Consider the following 25,644-nt stretch of genomic DNA (forward strand, 5'->3'; position numbering starts at 1 on the left):
CTGAAGGAGTTTAAATAGAATTGGTTAATTTCTTCCTTAAATGACTGATAGTACTCATGAGCAAAGCCATCTCGGCATAAAGGTATTTTTTTTCTGGTCAGGTTTTTTTTTAGAGGGAGACATGACTTTATTAGAAAAATAAAAAACAAAAACAAAAACAACTGAGGTGATGAGTTGGTCCTTAACGGATGCCTTGGTGGATGAGGCTGCTCTTAGCTGCACTGGCCTTCTCCCGCTCCCACCGCCGTGCAGGGTCCAACTCAAAGCAGCACCATAGCTGCAGGGTCTCATCTGCTGCTGCTGAGGCCACAGTGGCCCCATCTGGGCTCATGGTCAGACTTAGGACCCTGGCAGTGTGACCTTTAAGCTCAGCCACCTTGGCCATGGTTGGGTACTTCCAAATAACCAACTGGTTCTGGGCAAAGCCATGGCCTGAGATGAGCTCCTTGTAGTGGGGAGACCAGAGGATGGAGCACACCTGGGATTGAGCATCCACAGCACTCAGACAGGCCCCAGAGCAGACATTCCAGATTCGAATGTGTCGGTCACTGGTGCCCCCTCCAGTTGCCAGGACATTGGACTGCCAGGGACACCAAGCTACAGCCTTGACAGCCCCTTGATGCTGGGTGAATGTCTGCAGGGGAACCCAGCCACCCTCTCCAGGAACACTAGGCCACACATTGACCAACTTATCGCTGCCACCGCTGGCCAAATGTCATCCATCTGGGGCCCAGCGCAGCCCACACACCTCCTGGCTGTGGCCGCTCAGTGTGGCCACATGGTGTTCTGCCACCTGAACATCATGGTGGTGGATGTGGCCAGAACGTGAGCAACTGGACGAGATATAGCTATTCCAACACAGGGAGCTCACACGGGCAGAATGAGTGGTCATGTTTCGAAGCCGCTTCTGCTGCACATCCCGCAGCTGCACCTCCGCACTCCTGGTGCCCACAGCCAGGTAGCTGCCCTCTTTGATCCAGGCCACAGAGGATATCTAGTCCCCAGGCTGCTCCGTTTGCAGCAGCTGCAAGATGTCACCAGACCTGGTATTCCACAAGTACACGCTGTTGTCCAACGCCACAGCCAGAAGTCCCTAGAGCTCCAGTCCACAAGGTTCGGGTAGTCATTCCGGATTTCAGGGGCGTCCAGGATTCGGTCTGGCGGGGAAGGAATGTAACGGCAGGTCTTCCGGTGGCAGCCAGGTGTGGCCTTCTGGCTGTAAAGCACTTTCAGTCTGTTCTGGTAACCCTCTGGGGCATTTTGTGGTTTTCCACAGAGCCGAAGGATGTTGGCTTCCTCCACATCAAAACCGTTCAGGTTCAAAGCCCAGGCTTTCTGATATTCCTTCTTGGTGGGCGTCTGGCTAGCTTCAGGCTGGTTTTCCCTCCTCAGGAGGAAACTGGCCACTTCCATCTGGGAAGCACTGCGATGGAGGATATAGCAGTCACCCCCAGGTTTGCTGGGAGTGGTCTGAGCCTTGGAGCTGGATTTGCCGGGAGTTCGGCCTGGGGTCCTGCCGGCGCTGTGGGATCAGTTGGCTGCCCGCATGGGTGAGGGAGCGAGCCCACGGCTTCCTTAGCTTTGCGCTGCCAGCGTGCGGAGGGTGCATTGGGGATGGGTGCGTCCAGCTGCAGTGGCGAGTGCAGGTCACTCTCGAACACGAACTGCGCCATGGCAGCGTCTGCAGAGGGAGGAGTCCTTGGAGTGGGTGACCGCCGAGTCCTTCAGCCCCCAGCAGGTCCAATCCCAGACCGTTCTGGTCAGGTTTTTAATATGAACTTAATTTCTTTAATAAATTCAGGATTGTTTATGTTTTTTTCTTTTTGGTATCAGCTTTGCTTATTTGTGTCTTTCAAGAAATTTGGCTATTTCAGTTAAATTTTTAACTTACTGGCAAAAAGTTGTTCAAATTTTTATTGTCTTTCTAATGTCTGTAGGATCTCTAGTGAAGTAGTATCCAGTGATGTCCCTTTGCATTCCTCATATTTGTTATTTGCGCCTTCTCTTTGTTTCTTGATTAATCTAGTTAAAAGTTTACTAATTTTGTTGACTTCTTTTGTTTTGCTTCGTTGATTTTTCTTAATGTTTATCCATTTTCTGTTTCAGTGATGTCTGCTCTTATTTTTACTCATTTGAATTTAATTTTTTCTTTATCTGGGTTCTTAATTCAACACTCGGATCATTGATTTTGAGCCTTTTTTCCCCTCTTTATAGTTATAAATCCCTAAATTGTATATGTTGTGCTTTAATTTTAATTTAGTTCAAAATATTTTCTAATTTCCCATATGATTTGGTTTGGGTTTTTTGGGGTTTTTTTGTTTTTTGTTTTTGTTTTTTTTTTTTTTTGATCCATGGATTATTTATAAGTATGTTTCCTGGGAATTTTTCAGCCATTTGTCTGCTCTTGGTTTCTAATTTAATTCTATTGTGCTGAAAGAACATAGTCCGCATGATTTTAAATCTTTTACGTTTACTGAAAGCCTCCCTTGGGGGCTCAGCATATGATTTATCTTGGTGAATATTACCTGTGTACTTGAAATGGATGTATACACTGCTGTTCTTTGTTGGAGCAGTCTATAAATGTCACTTAGGTCAGATAGGTTTTAAGTGTCATTCACGTTTTCTATATATTTACTGATTTTCTGTCCACATCTCCTATTGATCATTGAAAGAAGAGTGTTGGAGTTCCCAACAATATCCGTACATATGTGGCTTTCCCTCTCAGTACTGGCTTGTTTTGTTTCATACATTCTAAAGCTCTGTTATTTAGGATTGTTACGGCATTTTGATGAATTGAGCCCTGTATCATTTCATAATATTCCTCTTTATCCCTATTAACAGTCCTTGTGCAGAAGTCTGTTTTTCTGATGTCAGCATAGCTACTGCAGGGACGCCTGGGTGGCTCAGTCAGTTAAGTATCTGCCTTTGGCTCAGATCATAATCCCAGGGTCCTGGAATCGAGTCCCGCATTGGGCTCTTTGCTCAGCGGAGAGCCTGCTTCTGACTCTGCCTGCTGCTCCCCCGGCTTGTGCTCTCTCTCTCTCACACACACAAATAAGTAAATAAAATCTTAAAAAAAAAAAGTATAGCTACTGCAACTTTCTTGAGTCTTGTTGACGTGCTCCAAGTTTTTCCTGCCTTTGACTTTCAACCTATTTGTATCTTTATATTTAAAGTAGGTTTCTTGTACAAAATATATGGTCGGGTCTTGCTTTTTATATTTTTATTTTTATTTCTTGATCCAGTCTGGCAATCTCTACCTTTTAAATTGTAACGTTTAGTCACTTTTGATGTGTGTGTTTATTATATGTGTGTGCAGCAGTCTACCACTTTGCTGTGTGTTTTCTTTTTGACTTATCTGTTCTTTGTTCCCCTTTTCCTCCCTTCTTTTGGATTATTTGAGTATTTTTTAAAATTTTTATTGTTATGTTAATCACTATACATTACATCATTTGTTTTTGATGTAGTGTTCCATGATTCATTGTTTGTGTATAACACCCAGTGCTCCATGCAGAACGTGCCCTCTTTAACACCCATCACCAGCCTAGCCCATGCCCCCACCCCCCTCCCCTCTAGAACCCTCAGTTTGTTTTTCAGAGTCCATCGTCTCTCATGGTTCGTCTCCCCCTCCGATTTAACCCCCTTCATTCTTCCCTGTACCTCTGAAACAAATAATACAATATATGTTAAAAAAAAAGAAGAAGAAAATAGAAGGAAAAATATTTGAGTATTTTTAAGTTCCATCTTTTTCTCCATGATTGATTTATTAGTTATAATTTATTTTTTAGGGTTTACTCTGTGGTCTGTATGATACAGCTGTCAGTGGTCACAGCTCAACTTCATGAACCTTACTTACACCAAAATAACTTGTTTTTTCACTCTCTTTTTCTGTGCTACTGTTATCAAAGATTTTACTTCTGCGTGACACCTTGCTATTATTTTCACTTTAAACAGGCAATTATTTTTTAGAGAAATTTACAGTGAGACTTTAAAAAAAATTTACCTATTTATTATTTACAGTCTTCTTTATTCATTGGTACCCTCATTTCATCTCTCCTATAGTACATGCCTTTCGATGACAAATGCTCTCAACTTTTGTATGTCTGAAAAAGTCTTTATATTGCCTCTGTTTTTGAAAGATATTGTATTGGCTCTAGAATTCTTTATTGACTATGTTTCTTTCAGCCCTTTGAAAAAGTGATCTCATTTTCTTCTGGACTGCATAGTTTTTGACAAGAAGATTCTTGTCATTTTTATCTTTGTTCCTCTAAATTTAATGTCTTCTTTCCCTTCTGCTTTTAAGATTATTCCCTTTGCTAGTGTTTTCCAGCAGTTTGATTATGCTGTCCCTTGGGATGGTTTTCTTTTGTGTGTTACCTTTGCGGTTCATTAAGTTTCTTGGATTTGTGGTTTATAGTCTTCATCAAGTTTGGAAAATTTTTTACTCTATTTCTTCAAATATTTGTCTCATCCCTTTTCCAAATTCCCATAATACATGTTAGACCACTAGATAGTTTCCTACAATTCAGTGAGATTCTGTTATTTTTCTTTCTGTGCTATTTTTTTTCTTTGGACAGTTTCTATAGTGACATCTTCTAGTTCACTAACATTTTATTCTTTAATATTTAACTTGCTGCTTATCCCATCCAATGAATTTTAAATTTCAGATATTGTAACTTTCATTTCTAGAAGTTCCATTGGTTCTCCTTACATTGTCAACTTCTCATTATATTCAGGTTTTCCTTCAAAAACTTGAAAATAGTTAAGATAATGTTTTCAATCTCCTCTGCAAATTCCATCACTTCTATCCACTTCTGGACCTATTTCTTTGATCATTTATTTATTTTTTTCTTGTTTGTTGGTTTTGTTTTCCCACTTCTTGGCCTGTCAGGTAATTTTTTTTTTTTAAAGATTTTATTTATTTATTCATGAGAGACAGAGAGAGAGAGAGAGAGAGGCAGAGGGAGAAGCAGGCTCCCAAGGAGCAGGGAGCCCGATGCGGGACTCGATCCCAGGACCCTGGGATCATAACCTGAGCCGAAGGCAGACGCTTAACCATCTGAGCCACCCAGGTGCCCTGTCAGGTAATTTTTTATTGAGTACTGGACATTGTAAATTTTACATTTGGGGGGTTAGATTCTGTTGTCTTCCTTTAGAGAGTGTTGGGCTCTGTTCTGAGGGGCAGTTCACTTACTTGCAAGTGAGTTTCATCCTTTCAAGGCTTATTTTTAAGCTTTGGTAGAGTGAGTCTAGCATCATCTTTATGCTCCTAAACTACTGCTCATATATATGGTCTTTCTAAGGTCCCTACCAAATGACCCAAGTGATTAGAGTCACCAATGACAACTCTGGCTGGAATCAAATGATTCCCAAGCCTGTGTGAGCTCTCAGAACTATTCAGCTCACTGCTCAGAGGTTGGTCTTTGCTAGCCTCAAGGAGATTTATCCTCTACCTGCACATCTCTGTTTTCGGCCAAGACCCCAGGGGAAACCACCCCCACCCCCCCACACCCCGCCAATGCAGATTTCTGGACCTCTCTCCCTACAAAGCCCCATCCTCTTCAGAACTCAGCCCTCAGGTTCTCTGAACTCACAGTTCTGTCTCCTCAGCTCAAGTCCTCTGCTTGGGACCCCTGTCTCTTCTCCACAGTTTGCAGTATGCCTCCAGGCAGAATGTCAGGGTAATTATAAGGCTTGCCTTGTTTGTCTCCCTTCTCTCAGGGGTCACAGATCTGATCTGTCTGTTGTCTGATGTCTGAAGACTGTTGTTTCATCTACTGTGTCCAATTTTCCATTTATTGATGGCAGGAGGGTAAATCTGCTGCCTGTTTTCCCATTACGACTGGAAGCAGAAGTTCTTTATAGAACACATCTTTAAACAGAATCAAATGTGACGATTTTATCCCTAACCCTGATCCATTAATAATTTATTCCAACTATAATCTTATGTATAGGTTTGGTTAGAATATTGTTGCTCTTCTTGTTGCTATTATTTTTAAAATCATAAAAGAATAATAACTATCAGTTATTAAATGTCTATTATTTGTCTGTTATGGTGCTAAGCATTTTACAACTATTCTTTTTATTATCACTATCTTAAAGTCAAGGAAACTCAGGGTATGGGATAGTAAGTGCAGTCAGTATTCAAACTCAAATACTGTTCTTTGGAAACCTACCTTTACGTGTCTTACCTTTACCACACCTTTGGTGGAATGAGGAAGAGGGGGAGATTCACATGATTATGGTAGATAGAAGCTCTCTACCAGTGTTTTCCAAGCTGAGATGAGGCAAGAAGGTCTAGCTTCCTGGATTCCATCTTGGAATGTCTGAGTCGTAATTTCTGGGCAGTTATATTCACTTGGGCTCTCAGGAGGTTCTTACACACAAACGTTTACCCGGATGTTTCCCAATTCCAGCATCAAGTATTTGAACTCTGGGACTTCCAGCATCCTCCATCCCACCAAATCAAAACATAAAGAGGAATTTCAACCATAAAATCAGTTCCATGCTGAAAAACTAAATGTTTCCTGGCAGTTATCTATACCTGTTCTTTGTCATTTGCATTTAAGTATAGTGACTTTTTAGTTAGAAAAACCCCAACCGTCAGCAGGCTTTCAATTAGCCTCTGATACCACCTGCTTTGAATTATAAAGCTTCAAACTACAAAGTCATGCTTATATCTAAACACAGTGTTTTAAACTTTGGATTGAAGCACTCTATAGACTTCAGTTTCCGTGTTTTTCAAATTAATGGGTTAGATATTTGAAGTCTTGTAGCTCTAAAATTTCGTTATTTAAAATATTGGTTTTTTAAATTAAAAAGTTATTAGTGGTTTTGCTTTGTTTTTAAGCTATTGTAGGGAGATTCTGTTTTTAGAATTATGTTCTCTGGAATTAACAAAGTCAGAAGAACATACAGTAGCATTTCCTGCAGCCTTGAATGGCAAGAATGCACCATGAAGCACCCTCTCCACTTCTGAAATGCTCGTTCAGGCTCTTTGAAGTGTACAGCATAGCTTACAAAATTTGGTTTGTCAAGGTGAATAAGACTTATTGATCGAGGTGTAGGCAAACAATCAAAGGAAATGCTGAGTGTTTGTCTTTTTTAAAAAAATCCATCTGAAAGTCAAAACCAGCCAGAATGTTTTGTATTGAGGATGGCCAAACAAAGGAAAAAAAAATCAAGATTTTTATCTGTGCTAAGAAGTGGTTTTGCCCAGTCTCCTTTTTATTCAAATGAGAATGTTGGGTTATAAGATACTATTAATTGTTGAGTAGCTCTTATTGAAAGTGTAGCCAGAGGGTATTTAATTACAGAGGGACATACAGAATTTTAAGCCTAAACCTGGATTTTATTACCAAGAATGTAAAAGTAACAGAACCTAGTGTTTATAATTTTGTCCCTGGCTCACTAAACAGCCCTAGCCAGCTGTGCAGTCAAAGTCATTTGCATTTATTTGATCAGAAAATGATTATTGTGTAGTATAAAAGCATCATTCATTTCCTATTACCATTGATCTCCAGAGAGTTTCACTCAGATCTTGCCAGGAATTTCCAATGGCAGGTGGTGGAGCTATATTTTTCTATGATTAATCATATAGTCCAAATTCAGTGATTACAACTCATTAAAGAGAGTAGATTTCCTATTAATGAATGCTTAGTGCCAGAATTCAAGACTCAGAAGTTGCAGGCCTAGAATAAGGTGGACACTGGATTCTGAGAAAGGACCTCTTCATTCAAGGGCATCCCTGGAGAAACTAACTCTCACGGGGCTCCCTTTGGATTAGAACACAACCCATCAAGGGCTCGTTGACCTCAATACAATACATTCCACATTTTATTCACTGGAAGGGCTTTGTAGCCAAATATGATTGTGAAGACTCAGGACCTAATTTTTGAAGCTCACATTATCCATTGTGTGCTCAATCCTAACAAATTTGTTAGAGGCTGTCTAAAGTATGGATGATGACATGACATTATCTAACCAGCTGCATTTCAACCACAGAAAATGGTCTTCTATCTGAAACAAATTCCTTTTCGTGTTTGAAGGCTTAATTAGGTCTCCTCCCCATACCCATAACTTCAGCCTCTTTGCCCTTCCTTGATGCCCAGACAGCCTCCAAATAGCTCCTGGAGTCAGTCCCATCTGCCTCTAATCCACTCTATACACAGCCTCTTGATTGCAAATGTTATAGGGGAGTGACAGCTGAAATCAGTTGTTTCCCCTCTTTTATCTAAAGGAAAGGAACAGACTAGGTTAGTTCCCAAATTTAGTGACTTATAACAACAAAGCCTTATTTCTCATTCAGACCATTTGCAGTTTTGAGTCATAGTAGTGGTGGTGGGGGTTGGGGGAGCTCTAATGCCTTCTCACTCAGGAACCAAGACAGATGGAGTCTTCACCATCTGAAGTGGCACCCAGTCACCATGTCTGGGGGAGGGAACATAGCAAATCACACATTCACTCTTAAAGACTTTCTCTAAGAAATGCTCTCTCTTTTTTTTAAGATTTTATTTATTTATTTTAGAGAAAGAGGGCAAGCACATGTGTGCGAGCGTGGGGAGGGGCAGAGGGGGAGGGAGAGGGACAAGCAGACTCTGTGTTGAGCTGAGCACAGAGCCTACTGCAGGGCTCTATATCAGGACCCTGAGATCATGACCTGAGCCCAAACCAAGAGTCTGATGTTTAACCTTAACTGACTGAGCCAGCCAGGCACCCCTAAAAAGTACTTCTAATTGCATTGCATATGGGCCATATCAAGTTACCTAGACACACCTGATGGATGAGCAGAGTGGTGTGATCCAGCCATAGGCCCAGCAGGAGACCTGAAAATATGGACTAGCTAATAACTACACTGATAGCACTAGCACTAGTAACCACATAGTCTATCATTCTGGTCACCAAATAGTTCACCTTCCTTCTTACACTCAAAATACCCTACCCCTTATGGAAAGCTCCATTCAGGTAGGACATTAAGCTCAATGTCCAGGATCTCTGGGTGATATGAGATAGTCTCTACATTGCATCTGGATCCAGAACTAAAAAGATGAGGAAGCTGTCTCTCTCACATCCACTATATAATGGTAGCATAGGGATAGAGTATGCATGGTAAATGCTCCTGTTCAGGGAGGGGAAAAACACTGGCCTGTGGCAATTCTGTAATCCTGGCAGGCAGACATTGTGAGATTTCCCTCCTCAAAAATAGGGGACATTCCCTAAAAAGGCCATGATCCAATTCTCTGGAAGGTCCTCCCCTGTCCATTGTCCTTTGGGAACCCTCTCAGATTCTTCCTTTGCAAAAGATTTCCCTTGGCCACATCCAACCTGGGGACTAAGTCCTCCCTGAGAGATGAGCACCTTCCTTAGCTCATATTCTGCATGTACAAAGGAGAGACCCAGAAGGTCATTTGAAGTCTAGAACCATCACATTCTCTTTGAGTGCCAGTGATGTATCTCTTATTATTACAGTTTGCCTCCCAAACAGATGGCTTCTTACTCTCTGATTCCAGCCAACAACTTGGTGCCAATAGTCACACCTACCATTCATTTCAAAATGCAGTCCTCATATTTGCTGTATTTCTCTGCTTTGTCACCTCCCTCCCTCCTTTCTTGACCTAATGCACTATACCTGGAACCTATCAAGTGTGGGTTGGAGGAACACATCCTTATTTTCTTTCCCCTGAGATATTTGGCCCACCTGATGGGATTCAATAGATCTTTACTTGAGACACCTTAATCCATTCAAAGGTTTGAGCAAGGGGTATGATGGCTATACCTTTTATCTGACCCTTGCCACAGATTGAGTTTTAATTGACCTTTACTGCTCTGAGACTTGTTCAGTTTTAACTCAGTATATATATGTAGTTGAGAAGCAGTTGTTCTTCCAATCATAAAAGTCCTTGAATTTATGGACCCCTCTTTTCCTTCCCTTTCCTCTTTGAAAAATGACCAACTCCTTTCTGAGTTCATCTCATTCATGTAATACCTTGCCAAATGCAGCCAATAGCAACCTACACACCATAATTACATTATGTTATCCAGTCAGTTTACTTAAACATGCAAATTATTTAGGGATGTGATGTGCCTCCCAGTGCAACCATAGATGACAATTTGCCAAAAGGTTTTCTACTCCATAAGGTGGATGGGTATTTTCCCAATCCCTGACTATAGCTTTGCTACTTACCACTGATAGGTAGACCAGTGTCATATATTTTAGGTCTGGGTTATGGCAGCAGCTTACTTCAAGGTGCTAATTTCTGTATTAATAAGTACAGGTTATGTGTGCTGCAGTAATGAGCATCCCTAAAATTTCAGTGTCTAAAACAACAGCAACAAAGACTTATTTCCTGTTCACATCACATGCCCATTTCCAGTTAGTGGAAGTCTCTGCCCCATGAACTTCTAAGTTAGGGACCCATGCTCATAAAGATTCCACAATCTGAAATGTCTCCAGTAACTATGGCACGGAAGAGAGGGTTGCAAATGTTATATTGACTCTTAAAGGCTTCTTCCTAGAAATGGCCAGGTATCCCTTCCACTCACATTTCCTTGCCCACAGCAAGACACAGGCCTTATTGGACTTCAAGGGTAAATGGAAGTGCTGGCCTACCAAGTTTCTGGAAGGGAGGAAGGTACTCACAAAATTGATTTCTACCACACCACTTTTATTCCCTAGCCCCTTCCCATGGGCTCCATGTTTTAAAAGATTTTTACCAGTCAAACCACATTGATTATGCAATAGTTTCTCCACTTGAAATAGTCTGAGACTTACAGCTGCAAATACAGATGTTGCTCTTTAAACAGCACTCAATATCAAACTATCTCTATAACCTTATTGAAAATTAATGTACAATTTCCATAAGGCTGTGTAAAATTATGATAATCACCCATGAACCCACATTTACATTTGTGACCCTAGAAATGCAGGTACCTTGAGAAGGTGGCCATTTTTAGGTCTTTATCAAGGAGCTTCCATGCACAGAATTTTTTAGGAAGACAAAAAAGAAAGGGGGAGGAAAGAGGATGTAGAGACAAAGTCATCTGCTTTATGATTTTGTCAGAGCCCTGTCTATAACGCCCATTACCCCAAGCAGCTCACATGGATATGTTCCTTTGTTTGCATTCCCTCCCCTCACCTCTCCAACCTCAGATAGTCTTCTCCTATAGGGATTAAAAACAAAGATGAGGCACCATCTCTCTGAGGTTTAAAGCCACAGACCCCTTTAGACAGAGTAGAGTTTCGGTCATCAACAGTGTTATGTATCTGTAAAGAAAACCTCACTTCTCCTGCTCTGTGTTTCTCACACCCTACCATACTTAGAACACTTCTGACAATAAGCAATTCTCTACGACACCAGCTTGGGTGTCCTACAATTTAACTCAATTCTGACCCTATCTACCTGGAGATCCCTCAGGTTAAAGGATCAATTATACAAGACTGCCCTCCTCACTTCAGAGGACCATCTCAAATCCAGGTGGTCACCTGTGCTTCTGAAGATTGGCTATAAATCAGAGGTCCCCACAATCCCCTCCTCAGGTTTGATTAATTTGCTAGAATTTAGGAAACTAGTTTACTTACTGTTTACCAGTTTATTTTTCTTTTTAAAGATTTTATCTATTTATTTGAGAGAGAGAGAGTGCGCGCACAAGCAGGGAGAGGGGCAGAGGGAGAAGCAGACTCCTGCTGAGCAGGAAGCCTGTTGCAGGTCTCGATCTCAGGACCCTGAGATCATGACCTAAACCGAAGGCAGACACTTAACTGACTGAGCCACCCAGGCGCCCCTCTGTTTACCAGTTTGTTAAAAAAGATATGATAAAGAATACAGGGGAACATTCAGTTGGAAGAGATGCATAGAGCAAGGTGTGTGGGAAGGTGCATGGAGCTTTCATGCCATTCCTGGAGATGCCACTCTCCCAGCACGTGTTCACCAACCCAGAAACTCTACAAACCCCCTCCTTTGGGGATTTTTATGGAGGCTTCATCCATAGGTATGATAGATCACTAATTCCATTTCCAATTCCTCTCCCCTCTCTGGAGAATGGAGGGTAAGACTGAAAATGTAAGCTTCTCATCATAGCTTCATCTTTCCCATCTAGGAGCCCACCCTGTCATCTCATTAGAACCAAAGACACTGTTATCACCCAAGAAATTCCAAGGAATTTAGGAGCTTGGTATCGGGAACCAGGTCAAAGAGCAAATATCAGAACAAAAGGTGCTCCTGGTGCTCTTACAGGAGTTTCAGGAGCTCTGTGCCAGGAACCAGGGGAAGACCCCAATATATATCTTTTCTATCATCTCACAATAGTCAGTGCTAACTTGAAAATGCTGCCACATGACCACAGAATGTCTGCTTCCCGACATGTCCAAATAAGCTTTCTTCCATGTTTAAGATATTTCTGAGAAAATACCAAAGATCTGTCACCCAAATCAGCATTCATTGTACATGATCTTTTAGCATCATTTGACACAGTTGATTACTCCCCTGCTTCTTAAAACACTTTCATTGTTCAGCCTCTGGGACAAACCTCTCTTGATCCTCCTCTGACCACACCAGCCACTTTCCATCTCCTTTGCTGATTTCTCAATATCCCCTCCCTTTTTGGTGGTGGAGTCCCCGGGGTTCCAGTCCAGGGAACTCTTGTCAATCTATACCTATTCCACAGGTGAACTGGCCTGGTCTGTGGGCTTTGAAAACCATCTCTATGTTGAGGTCTCTCCCTTTCTGTCTCAAGCCCAGACTTCTGCTGGGAACTCCACATTCTTATATCCAACTGCTGACTTAACATCTCCACTTGGATGTTTCATGGTCACCTCAAACTCAGCAAAGCCAAAACTCAAGTTCTATTTTCATCTCTCATGTGTCTCTCCAGTGTCCATCATCAGCACAACTTAGTAAAGGAGAACTCTTTCCTTGTTGCTCTGGCTACAAAGCTGAAAGGCATCCTCTGTCGGTCTCTTTCTTATACATGTCATATATAACCCATCTGGAAATGGGCTGTACCTTCCTCAGAGTATATCGGAAGTGTATCTTCAGAGGGAATCTGAATATACTCTGCCCTCTACATTCTATTCTCCACCAAACAAGAGCCAGAACAACCCTTTTAAAATGAATTCATGTCAAATCCTACCTCAGCTCAAAACCTTCCAATCTTGTCTCATCTCACAATAAAATTTTAAGTCCTTACCAACAAGACCCCCTTCATGCCCTCGCTCCCCTGCTACTTCTCACCTTCCCCCTTTCCACTGTCCACCTACCTTCACTTGGCTTGAGCCACCCTGGACCCCTAAGTGATCCTCAGTCATGCTAAGTACTCCCTCACCTCTTTCAGGTCTGTGCTCACCTGTAAGCTTCTAAGATTCTCAGCATGATTTTCTCGGATTATCCCGCAGATAATAGCAGCTCACTATCCATCCCCTTTAGTTTGCTTTATTTTCTCTAAAGCTTTCTTACCACATATTTATTCGTTGGCTTGTCGTGAGTCCCCTCCTATCAGACATCAGTTCCACGAGGGCGGCTCTCTGCCTTTCTCTTCGTGTATCCCCAGTGTCTGGAACAGTGTCTGGAACACAGTGTTCAGCAAATGCTCACTCATGACGGTAGAAATGTGTTAGCATAAGAGGTGTGTCCCAAGGAATTGTTTATTTAAAAAGATAAAGTGTCCATGCTTCCAAATGATTTTTTTCATAAATTAGAATGTGGTTTCAAAGTTATCCATAATACAATGTCTCTGTGGCTGACTTGTATTTCAATTTATTCTCTTAAGTAGTGGGAAAAGAGTTGGAAGTACAGCCAACAGGGCAGGAAGCCCCCACCACACACATCCTGAGACCCAATCACCTCAAACCCTCTTTACTATTCCCCAACATGCCCTGCCCCTTCCACCCTTTCGGACACCCCTGCCTGGACTGTCCAAACCACCTCATTTGCCATGGCTAATTCCATTCTCTGCTCCGAAGCCACCTCCTCAGGAAGTTCTCTCACGCCTCCAACTGGCCTCCACCTCTCCCTTCCATGTTCTCCCTCAAAGCTGACCTCTATCTCTAGTCTGTTTTTATAGTCTGATAACATATGGGCCTGCCTTTCTCCATTTCTAGGAGAGCTGTGTCCTATCCATGCCTGATTCTACCACAGCTCCTTAAACACAGGTGGCCATCCATAATGATTTGGTGAATTAAAAACCTAGAAAGTTGCAGTAGACTGACACCCCACCCTCCCTATTTAAAACCCTTTCCTGGGACCGCTGATGTGACCCCTCTGTTTGCTCAAAAGACCGTGGGCTCTCATCAGCCCTGCTGTGTCCTCTGTGCAAACACTGATCAGACATCCCAAATACTAAATTCACAGGTGGCCATAGAAAAGGGTCTCTTTTCACAGACTGTGGAAAAATAATTGTGCCCATATAAGATTGCTCAGAAAAGGGAGAAATTAAAGAAGATGGTCTTGCTAAGCTATCTGGAAGTGAATCTCTCAGAATAAAATTACATTAGCATCAAAGATTCTACTATTTAAGCCCATAGATCACTTATATTTTCTTTATGAATATTTTTGTGTGTTTAATGAACAGAAATGTCTCTGGCTCACAGAGTGGAAATAACTTTTTATATTTTTCTTCCACTATAGATCAGACAGACAAAAAATTTACCTATTTCTTCTGTTGTGGAGTAGCAATTTAAGCTTCCAGCAATGTCCATACGGCCCCTCATCTACTAACTCCAGTTCTTCTCTGTCGTTGTTCTCTTCCTCCTTCCATGAATCTTGTTTCTTTAGTTGTAGTAAATACACATGTGTGAATTTCAGAGGAGACACATTGCTATTTGTTATGCTTTTCCATTTTTCTCTGCTCTCAATTTCTCCCTTCCAAAACTTCCGTTACTTCGTGAAGTCGTGTGTGTGTGTGTATGTGTGTGTGTGTAGACATATAGAGAAGGCATTCCTAACTTAAGGAGCTGTAGATTCTACGTGCATGCGGTGGATCAAGTGATTGTGCCTTTATCAAGGTATCCCTATCAAACTGTACTTTCTTGGGCACTACATTTTGGTCAAATTTATTGGGGGGCTGCCATGTTTAAGAGAAACATTAGTAAAATGATTAGAGGAAGATAAGTGATCAGGATGTAGAAGGATATAGAACACATATTCAAGACTCTGGATGAAAGTAAAGAAATATAACTCAAACTACATTCACCAAAAGAAGAATTTTAATGATTCGCATGACCAAGTGATCTAAGCATATACCAGCTTCAGGCATAGTTAGATCCAGGTGCTGAAACAACATTGTCAGAAGTCTCTCTCCTCTCAGTTCTGCTTTCCCCTTTCTAGGGATCTATTTTAGGGATGCTTTTCCTATAGGACGATAAGATGGCCATTAACCGTGCTGAGTCTACAACCTCCTAGGTGAGCAGATCCAACAGTAAGAAGTCACCCGTTTTCAGTGATTCCAGAACAAATCCCACGGAAATCTTCCATTGGGCTAGCCTGGGGAATGTTCTCACCCCTGAGGTCAGCCCCACCTGAACCACAGAAACCCAGAGTGTGAGAGGGAATGGCCCCCAGAGAAACTCAGAGGGTTGCCAGGAGAGGGAATGGGTATGGTCAGACAAAGATGGCAGAAATCCACTATTCTACATCATAGGAAGAAATTGAATACACTGGAGAAGACTTGGTGAGGACATGACCTGCAGATCTGGGATGTGGGCGAGCAATCAGATGTCATCTCTGACGGGTGCTGTGGAACATGGACCAGTGGGGTAAGCCAGGTTGGCCCGCTTCCAAAGCCTGCGTTGGCTCCTCCACACCCTTCCCAGCAATTTAAGCTTCCAGCAATGTCCATACAGCCCCTCATCTGCTAACTCCAGTTCTTCTCTGTCGTTGATCTCTGCATGGCACAAATGAAAAGGGGGTGCCAAACCAGCCAGACCCGGCGTCGAAGCCCTGCCTCGCAGTAACTCAGCTTAGTTGTTTGACTTCCCAGGTGTCCATTTCCCCAAACTCAAAGGATTGTTTCAAGGAATTAGATGAGCCACGTTTGGGTCCCAGCCAGCCTGGTGCTCCGAGCCAGGAGTCATGGTTCTGTCAGGGCTGGCCTCCCTCCTCACCCCCTCGCCTTCCCGCAAGTCTCAGAGAGTTTTCTTTCACGATTGCCTTCTGGGATGGAAGAGTCTAATTTCCTAAACCTTGCTAATCTCATATGTTAACAAGGACGGGGGTTGCCAATTCTGAACACCTGGAAGCTGCATGGGGCGCCCTCAGCCGTGCAGCTGTGACAGCTGTGTGGCTTCCCTCTGAATTCACTGCAAGAGCACCTCTGCAGTGTGGAAGCAGAGGACGCTCCGTGGCACACGGAAAAGGGGTGCTGGGGGGCACAAGGAACACTATTAACCTGGGAAGAGGGAACGCACTTGCATCTTTTGGCCGATTTTTATGAAGCAGGTACAAGCTCAATGTCCTTGTACTGTGGCCAGTGACTTCTTGCTGGGCACTGGGAGGACAGAGGCCAGGGCCCACTGGTCCTCCCGCTGTCTTCCCTCCCTCTCCTCATCTCAGAATTCCCAGAGCTGGTGTTGGCTGACTCAGGAGAGCAAGGCTCTCCCCGTCCTGCCAGCCGCTGCCGTGATGTGTGCAGGTGTGGGGGAAGAAGCATGTGACTGAGATACAGCTGAGCTCCTCCATGCAGGACCCAGCACCGGCTGATCCCTCCCCCACCCCCGCCCCTGGGATTTCCTCTGCATCCGTCAGTACAAGCTGAGGGCTGTCTGCATATTCAACTTGATGCTGGTGTGCATGCGTAAGACCAGTCCAGGACTATCACTTGGAAAGCTGGACTTCTCATTAGGAACCATGTCTCCCTGCTTTACAGTGGTGTACGTGTGTGTGTGTGTGTGTGTGTGTGGTCACTGAGGCTTTCAGAAGATCCTAGGCAACTGGAAAAAAAAAATCTTTAGTGTTGATGAATAGGGAGCTGGTTATAGAGATCATGCTACATACATCCAGTGGAACAGTGTGTAACCATGACAAGCATGAGGACAACGGTAGGTGCTAATCCAGAAAGACTTCTAGGACGTATCGCTGTCGAAACAAATTCAATCTGCAGGACAGCAATAGCTTGTAGGGCATATGTAGCTTCATAAATAATGATTCAGGCATATACGTTTGTATGTCGATGTATGTACAGGAGGGAAGGCTAGAAGCCCCAAATTTTACCGGGTCCGTGGCCTCCTAGAATAAAGTCTGCAGCTCCCAGACTCCCTTGTGGCTAAGATTCGCCCAGTGGTGCGAGCATCCGTGATACGTGTGGCTCCTGGTGTTGCCTCTAAATGGAGTGGGAAGGTTCTCGTGGCCCTTTTCTCCTGCTGTGGAAGTGATGGTAGGCTCTCTCCCATCCCGCAGACAAGGGAGACAGTGAGCCAGGCAGCCAGAAGGGGCTTGGATCCCCAAGGCAGAGGTAGTTACAACAGCCGGGATAGTCCCTGTTACAAGTGGATGAGGGAGGGGAGAGGGATTCTTATTATCTTACTCTTTTACCTTATATGATATTCTTTAAATATTGTAGTTAATAGGTTTTGCTTGTTAATTTTCATGAACCTCAGTGCCAGAATTGAGTTAATTATCAGCCGTGGCTCATGATACAAGTCTCATCATTGGTCCACACGGGGCCTGCCCTTATCTAGTTCATTAGTTATTTCTTTAAAAAAACATCAAGCACCACTTGCCCCGCACCCTCCCCCCTCCCCGCCCCAGCAAAGGTAGGACCTTGACCATGACCTTCATCTCACATATGTAATTCCCTGGGGTACCTAATCGTTCTCCCGGATTCCTTCGTCCCTGCTTTTCTTCAGATAGATCTTCATTGTATCCGTCTGTACTCCCTTAAAGCCCATTTTCATGTTAGTTGCTTTTATCTGTATAAGAAGGCTGTCATGCTATATATAAAAATTGGGGACTTTTTTCACTTAATGTTGTCCACATCCACATTTTTGCACGTTGCTATAGGTCAGAGCTCTGCAAAATGTGAAGGGCCACATGGGAAACATTTTAGGCTCTGCAGGCCACACAGAGCCTGTCATATATTCTTCATTATTTATTTTATAACTCTTAAAAAATGCAAACTCCTTTCTTAGTGCATCCGTGCACCTTTCTCTGGTGCATCCGTGGTGATTGCTCTATAATATTAATTGTGCTGTGGTTTATTAGTCGGTTCTTCCATTAATGATCCTTGGTTTACCTCTGGGCCTTTGCTGTTGGATGCGGTGTGTTCGGAGTCATCTCCTGTTAGGCCTGTGCAAAAGATTTTTTGGGGAGCTTCCCTCGGAGTGGAATTGCTGGGTCAGGATGTGAACATGCATGCTCGGGGGTGTGCCAAGTGCAGCATTTCAGAGGTGAGGCTGGCCCCAACCTCACTGTCATTGAAATTGGCTGCCTCTGAGACAGTTCACGCGCTGTCTGGGTTTACTCATTACTCTCTGTTCTCTCCTAGGTTTTTGGTGTGGTTGTTTTATTTTCTGTGCCTTCACAGTCCCGCTCAGAGGTCGTTCCTCCCCAGGCTTGTCCTGTGGCAGCATCTCGACCAGACCCACCTGTGGAGTGGTCACTATAAATGTGGGCTTGGGCTTAGTCCAGGCTCCGCTGCTTTCTAGCCGCTTAACGAGGTCAAGTCACTCAGCGGCTCTGAACTGCAGTTTTACCTCCAGAAAACAGTGAGAGTACCAGTGCCTCAGTTTACCATGTGGTGGCAATGAGCAAGAAGTCACTCCCAAAAACATGGAAGCAGAAGTAAGAGCTGGAGAAGTGACAGCCTCTCTGGGACTTGGTGGAAGGATCCCGTGGACACCTTTTGGGCCCTGCTGTCAGGGAGAACGGTGTCTGTCTGTGCCCCTCCACTTTTCATTCACTCATCCAGTATTTATTGAGCATCTACTTCCGGCCAGGCTAGTCTGGGTGCTTGGAAAACAGCAGGTTGGGCAGGGGAGTAGCCGTTCATGTTAAATAAGGTGTACTGACTGGGTGGACCTCAGCCTTGAGGGTGACGTTGGAGCCAAGAGTTGGAACAAGTGAGAGAAGGAGGGTGTGGCTATGGGGGGGTGCTCCACGCAAAGGAAAATGGGAGAAGGGCCCGGAGCTGAGACTGTGGCTGGCCTTGGAGCACAGATAGCAAGGGAGGAAATGAGCTGAGGTCAGAAAGGCCATATCCCTCAGGACGCTGCGGGCCATCCCAAGGACTTTGGCCTTTGACTTGGCAGGAAATGGGAAGCCACCACAAGGCTGTGAGCAGAGAAGCCATGTGAGGGGATGTCCACCAGCTGAAGGTGGGGCTGGGGACAGAGGATCTGTTTCCAAGTTCATTCACGGGACTGTTGGTAGGAAGCTTCAGTTCCTCATCACGTGGGCGTCTCGTGGGTTTGCTTCTGACCTGGGAGCTGGTTTCCCCCAGAGCGAGTGATCCCAGAGAGAGACAGAGACAGACAGACAGACAGAGAGACTGTCACTCTTTCCTTACTCTGTTCCTCGAGAGCAAGTCGCTAAGTCCAGCCCACACTCAACAGGAGGGGATTGATTTCACAAGGGAACAAACACCCGGAGGTGGGCTATCTCATTGTGGTTTTGATTTGCATTTCCCTGGTGGCTAAGGACATTGAACCTCTTTTGTGTTGATTGGCCATTTGTAGATCTTCTTTGGAGAAATGTCAATTCAAATCCTTTGTCTATTTTTAAATTTTTATTTTATTTATTATTACTTTTTAAGGGGCTCCATGCAGGGCTCAAACTCATGACTCTGAGATCAAGACCTGAGTTTAAGAGTCAGACACTTAACCAACTGAGCCACCCAGGCCCCCCTCCTTTGTCTATTTTTTAATTCACTTGTCTTTTTGTTGAACTGTAAGGGTTTTTTTTTTGCAATCGGATAACACAACCCTTATCAGATATGTGATTTGCAAATATTGTCTCTCATGCTGTGGGTTTTCTTTTCACTCTCTTGATGCCGTCCTTTGATGCACAAAAGTTTTTAATTTTGATAAAGTCCAGTTTTTCTAGTTTTTCTTTTGTGGCTTGTCTGGACAGGGTGTGCATACTTCAAGTTAAAAATTTGATGGCATTTGTAGAAGGAGGTAGGAAGAGATGCCAAGTGGGCACAAACAAACCTTCACTATAATTAGCAACTTCACAGGTTGTTAGACAACTAGATGAGATGACTTAACACAGAATGAGTGCCTAATAAATGTTCACTTTTATGGAGTCTAGCACAAGTGTTTGATATGTAATTTTAGAAAGTGTAAATATGGTGGAGGCAGATGCCACAATTCTCTCTCTTGGTCTCTGTCCAGAGTCTCTCCAGATTGTCTAGGGGGGATGGGAAAGAGAAAATGGTTTGGGAAGCATTCATAATGGAAAAGAATCATTTTAAATGGGCCTCATGGCAATAGTTTAAAAGTTCAATCTTTAGGAAGGAAAATATTATTAGGATCCAGTTTTAAAAATACTATTATCCCCTGATAAGTTTTACACGTTGTCAAGACTTAACACGGAGTTTAGAGGCAGGCAAATAGAATTTGAAATCCCTAGAATTCTCCTCCCTTATTCCTATCCTGCCTCTCAGGTGAGCAGCTGTGTGTTCATTTGTAAGAGGAGAATGGCCCTTCTCTCTGAGAAGTTTGTTCCAATACTACCTGTGGCCGTCCCTCTTGGTTGTCTATCCAGTGCTTATCTCCCCCTCTTCTTTGTTCAGAGCAAGTGATTTTATCCACGTTCCCTAGAGTAATCATCTTACTTTACTGAGCTTAGACATCTTCCCACCCTTACAGAGAGGATCTCAATCTTCCCGAGCCCATCAAGGAGGTTTCTCTCTCTTCCGGCCCAGTGATTATTTCAGGAATGACACTGACCCTCTTCCAGCTAATAATGTATGAGAGAAAGCCTGCCTCGTGGCTTCTGGGGAAGCTATCCTCAGAAATAAAAAGAGCTAATGGGAGGAAATGTTCCTCGTCTTCACTGTATGCCATTGTGTATCCAAGCAAGGCCTGGAACCACGTTAGCCCATGTGTGACCACAAGAGGAAACCATTGTGTCCAATATGGTGGCAACCGAAAGTACCTGGGTCTTTGACTGGTGTAAGTGAGCAAATTAGCCAGCCTGGATTTGTCCCATCTTCAGACTTCTTGATAGTTAGGTGCTGGCAAGTGTGTTATCCATTTAGTATACTTCAGTTAAGTCTTCTGTTGCTTATGGCAAAAAGAACCTTAGAAGATGCATTATTTCAGGAGAAACCCACATAGAAGAGCTATGGTGGAAGGGGACACCCACCTAGTCAGGCAGGAAACTGAATCAGTCTTCAGGACCAATGTGGTGAAGGTGTCACCATTCAAGTGCCCAGAGAAAGAAAAAAGATCAACAAAACTCTCATCTTTCTCTGGTGGGAATTTGTAGATGAACAAGATCAGGAGTAAAAAGAGAGAGATTAGATCCTTTATGAAGTAAGAAAAGAAAGAATATGGGAAGAGTAGAAAGAAAACACACAAAAGCAGACATTCAGAGCTCCCAAATGCTATCATGCCTCAAGAAATGTTCCTGTTCTCATTCTTTGAATGGGGAGGAGAAAAAAGCAGCCAAACCATAAATGCTTGAACCACTTTAGATCCTGAACAAATTAAGTATCCCACAAATACGAATTAAGTATTTATGTATCAGGCACAGGCGGGGAAGGAAGTTAGAATGAGCAGAGCTGTATATTAATCAGGGTTCTCCAGAGAAACAGAGCCAACAGGGTAGAGATATGTATAGAGAGGTGTTTTGTGATAAGAAATTGGCTCACATGATTATGGAGACTAACAAGTCCCAAGATCTTCAGGGTGAGTCAGCAAGCTACAGACCCAGGAGAGCCGAGGTTTCAGTTCAAGTATGAAGCAGGAAAAACAGGATGTCCAGCTCCAAGGCAGTCAGGCAGAAAGAATTCACTCTTATTCAGGGAGAGTCCATTTTTTGTTCTATTCAGAATAGGCCTTCAACTGATTGGATGAGGCCCACCCACCTGCATCAAGGAAGGCAATCTGCTTTACTCAGTCTATCGATTTAAATGTTAAACTTATCCAGGGGCATCTGGTTGGCTCAGTGGGCAGAGCATGCAACTCTCAATCATGAGGTAGTGAGTTCAAGCCCCACGTTGGGCAGAGAACCTCCTTAAAAAAAGAAAAAATAAATAAATGTTAAACGTATCCAAAAACACCCTCACAGAAATATCCAGAATAATGACAGACCAAATATCTAGACTGTGTGTGGCCCAGGCAAGGTGACACAAAATTAACCATAACAGCAGCAACAGCTTTTCTCTAAAGATCCAGTCTTTGCTCCTTCCCATAAATTATCCTTAGACCCTTAACTTTTTACCATGGTTAACAAAGCACCTCTCCATTTGGAATGCAAACATTAAATATGCTCTTCTACCATGCTTCACTGAATTTCCCGAGTTTTCTGCAGAATTTTGCATGACAGTGGACATATTTATATATCGAGATGTTACACCCCTTGTTACTGAATGTGTAGCCAGGAAAACGTGGACTAGGGAAGTCAGGTGAAAGGTCTTCCATCAGTGTTCTAGATAAATACATTCAGTGCATTCTGAGCATGCCCACTGTGCCCGAGTCACTTTTTGCATCATTAAATTGCCAGCTCATTAGAAACTATTTCTTATTCATCTTGGGCCCCTCTTGGGTCCCTCCAAGATGCTTTGTGCAGAACAGACATTCAGGAGATATTTCTTGATTGGGATATTAAACTATGCGGCTCTTTTGAGAAGGTTACTTTATATAACCAAGTTTTACTGCCCTCCAGATCTCTGAAAACATTTTAGCAGGTCCCTAATTTTCCTAAATCATTAGCGCATGGTGACAGGGGGTGGGCACTGACTGCAGAATCAGAAAAACCTGGGTTCAGACTCCAGCTCTAGCAGTTACTCAGTGACTGAGAGCATGTGTCTTCACCCCTGTAAGACTCCAACTATTTTTCTCCTATAAAAAAAAAAATGTGCATTTCAGTCCAAAGTTATGCATTGTCCAGAAGATACCTCCCTGGGTTAACTAATTCTGATTTTGTGTAAGTTGGAGACAAAGGACAGTAATGCAAAACGCTTCTGTCTGAGCTACAGACGTGTCTTTGGCGACACCTTTGAATGAATTGTAACATTTGCTCGGTTCCCTACAGTATGAGTAGAATTAACATGATTACCATATGCACATTTTAGATCTGCATGGGAGTCATGGCTTTACTTAAAGAAAAATTAGCCTTTATAGCGCTCATCTATAAAATGGAGAGATGATGATGGTGATCTCGGGGGGTGGTTTTAATGATCAAATTCAGTATCCGCCTGCACTTGACCCCCTTGGCTGTGTTCTTCACAAGGCAGGCTGTGGCCCCATCGAATCCGAAGGTGGGTCACGCTGCTCCTCGGCTCAGGGTGCTGCCATGGCTCCCAGCTCACAAGGTCTTCCGTATTCCCGCGACCTCCCTCCATCCTGAGGTCGCCCCACACTCACTCTTCCTTCACTCCTTTCCAGCTACATAAGCCTCTTCGCTGTTCTGCAAACACACAGGGATGCTTCTGCCTCAGGACCTTGGTAAAGGTGGTTCCCTCCACCTGGATTATTCTGCCCTCGGTCATTGACATGGCTAATCGCTCACTCTGGGTCTTGGCCCAGATGTCACTTATCCAGAAGTCATCTCCCCTAGTGGCCCATCTAGACTTTCAACCCACCCACGTCCCCCAGCTACCACTTCCTGTCCCTTCATCCTGCTGCGTTCTCCTTGGCACTGGCCACTTCCCAACAGTCTGTGTATTGTACTCATTTACTGCCTACATTTCCGGACTCCCCCACTAATGCATCAGCTCCGTGAAGGCGGGGATGTTTGTCCGTTCTGCTCACAGCGATCTCCTCAGTGCCTAGAACAGTGTAAGCGCATGATAGGCCCTCGATGAGCGAACGCTCTAGGATAATTCACATTAAGCGCTCAGCCCCCCTGCTTGACACATAGGAAGGGCCCCAAATAACATCTGTCACTGAAACACTAAAAAAGTCGGTGAGGATCACTAGGGTGGAGGGAGGTTGGCAGAGGAAGCGGATTCTTGAAGAAATGAGAAAGGAGAGGGCACTTTCAGGAACCCTAAGGGATGAGGGCTGACCAGTGAGAAATCCAAAGAGCTGCGGTCGTCCTCATCAGAGTGATTTTTAATGAACTCATGTCCGTTAGACGCCCTAGTCCTTGGCTGGCACCTACCATGTTGTACCCAGCGTTCTCTTCTGAGGGAAGTCAAAACCAGAGATTTGCGACAGCCTCGACAGTGGGGGGTGGGAGAGGGGAGAATGTCGAGGAAAAAGATCAGAAAGACTATTTGAGTCCACTTCATGCATTTCTCTGCCACACTTGAGCAATTTAGGAAAATTGGCACAAATAAATGGAAATTGCTTTGCACTGAAGTGCTTGATTGCAGGAATGAAAGATAATTTTTCCTTGGTTAAGAGCTATTGATATGAAGGTCAGCCAATGCAGATGTGGGTGATGGATATCTGTGACAGTCTTCTGAGTCTCGCTGACTCCAGGGTTTCCTGTCTCCATGTGGCACCACGCTGTGTATGTGCTATGCTTTGAAAACCTCAGAACCATTAGCGAGCTGCCCTCAAAAAGGATCATCATTTCAGTCCTAGCAACCCTACTTTTGAGAACCATGTTTGATTTGTATTGATTTACACTGGAACCACAAACTGAATTTTGTTCATAAAATAGTTTGGAAACCAATGGAATTTTTTTTTAAATTCCCTTTCAATTAATTCCTCTGCTAATTAGTTTTAGCTTTAATTGATTTTGAGACCCATTTTGAGACACTTAACACTGGCAGGCAGCCACTTCCCTTTCGTCTCCTTCAGAGAACTCATCCAATTAAAAATACATTACAACATTTTCATGCAAAGAAATTGGGGTGCCATTTTGTTTTTTAAAAGCTCCGTATCGTAACCACTGTGGCTATGTTACATCAGGACCGGTGCCTGAGTTTGCTCGAACTCCAATGTTCTCTCCCTTGCTCAATGATGGATCTAAAACCAGAACCCCACCCTCTGGGCCCATCAACCAGAACTTTTATTCTTCAGTTGAAGCCAGTGGGGTCATGCTCCAGGATGTCACCTGCGTATTATGAACATTCCAACCTCCAGAGAAGGAGTATTTGTTCATTTATTCACTTGTTACTTCCACCTTTCATCAAATACTTACTGAAGGACACTGGGACCTAGGTCCTACCCAGGCCTGTGCTGTCTAAGATAACAGCCCTCAGCCACATGTGGCTACTGAGCACTTGCAATGTGACTGGTCCTCACTGAGTTGCACTAGCGTTATAAAAAAACATCAGACTTTCTGTCTGTTTGCAGGAGGGGAAGAATGAAGGGGGGGAAATCGGAGGGGGAGACGAACCATGAGAGACGATGGACTCTGAAAAACAAACTGAGGGTTCTAGAGGGGAGGGGGGTGGGAGGATGGGTTAGCCTGGTAATGGGTATTAAAGAGGGCACACTCTGCAAGGAGCACTGGGTGTTATGCACAAACAATGAATCATGGAACACTACATCTAAAACTAATGATATAATGTATGGTGATTAACATAACAATA

General features: G+C 43.6%; 1 protein-coding gene and 1 pseudogene across 2 annotated transcripts in view; one reads left to right on the forward strand and one right to left on the reverse strand.

Moving 5' to 3' along the window:
• KAZN (kazrin, periplakin interacting protein) overlaps positions 1–25,644 on the forward strand; it is a 996,076-nt gene that overhangs the window by 344,804 nt on the left and 625,628 nt on the right. The gene's annotated exons all lie outside the window — the stretch shown is intronic.
• The window catches only part of LOC102744383 (cell division cycle protein 20 homolog pseudogene), a 329,973-nt pseudogene continuing 304,446 nt past the window's right edge, over positions 118–25,644 (reverse strand). The window contains exon 2 of the transcript XR_014144688.1: positions 118–1,759. The product of XR_014144688.1 is annotated as a cell division cycle protein 20 homolog pseudogene (transcript). The remainder of the gene's footprint in view (positions 1,760–25,644) is intronic.

Source organism: Leptonychotes weddellii, chromosome 4 (assembly GCF_054177405.1).
Source record: "Leptonychotes weddellii isolate Sample4059 chromosome 4, ASM5417740v2, whole genome shotgun sequence".
Classification (NCBI taxonomy): domain Eukaryota; kingdom Metazoa; phylum Chordata; class Mammalia; order Carnivora; family Phocidae; genus Leptonychotes; species Leptonychotes weddellii.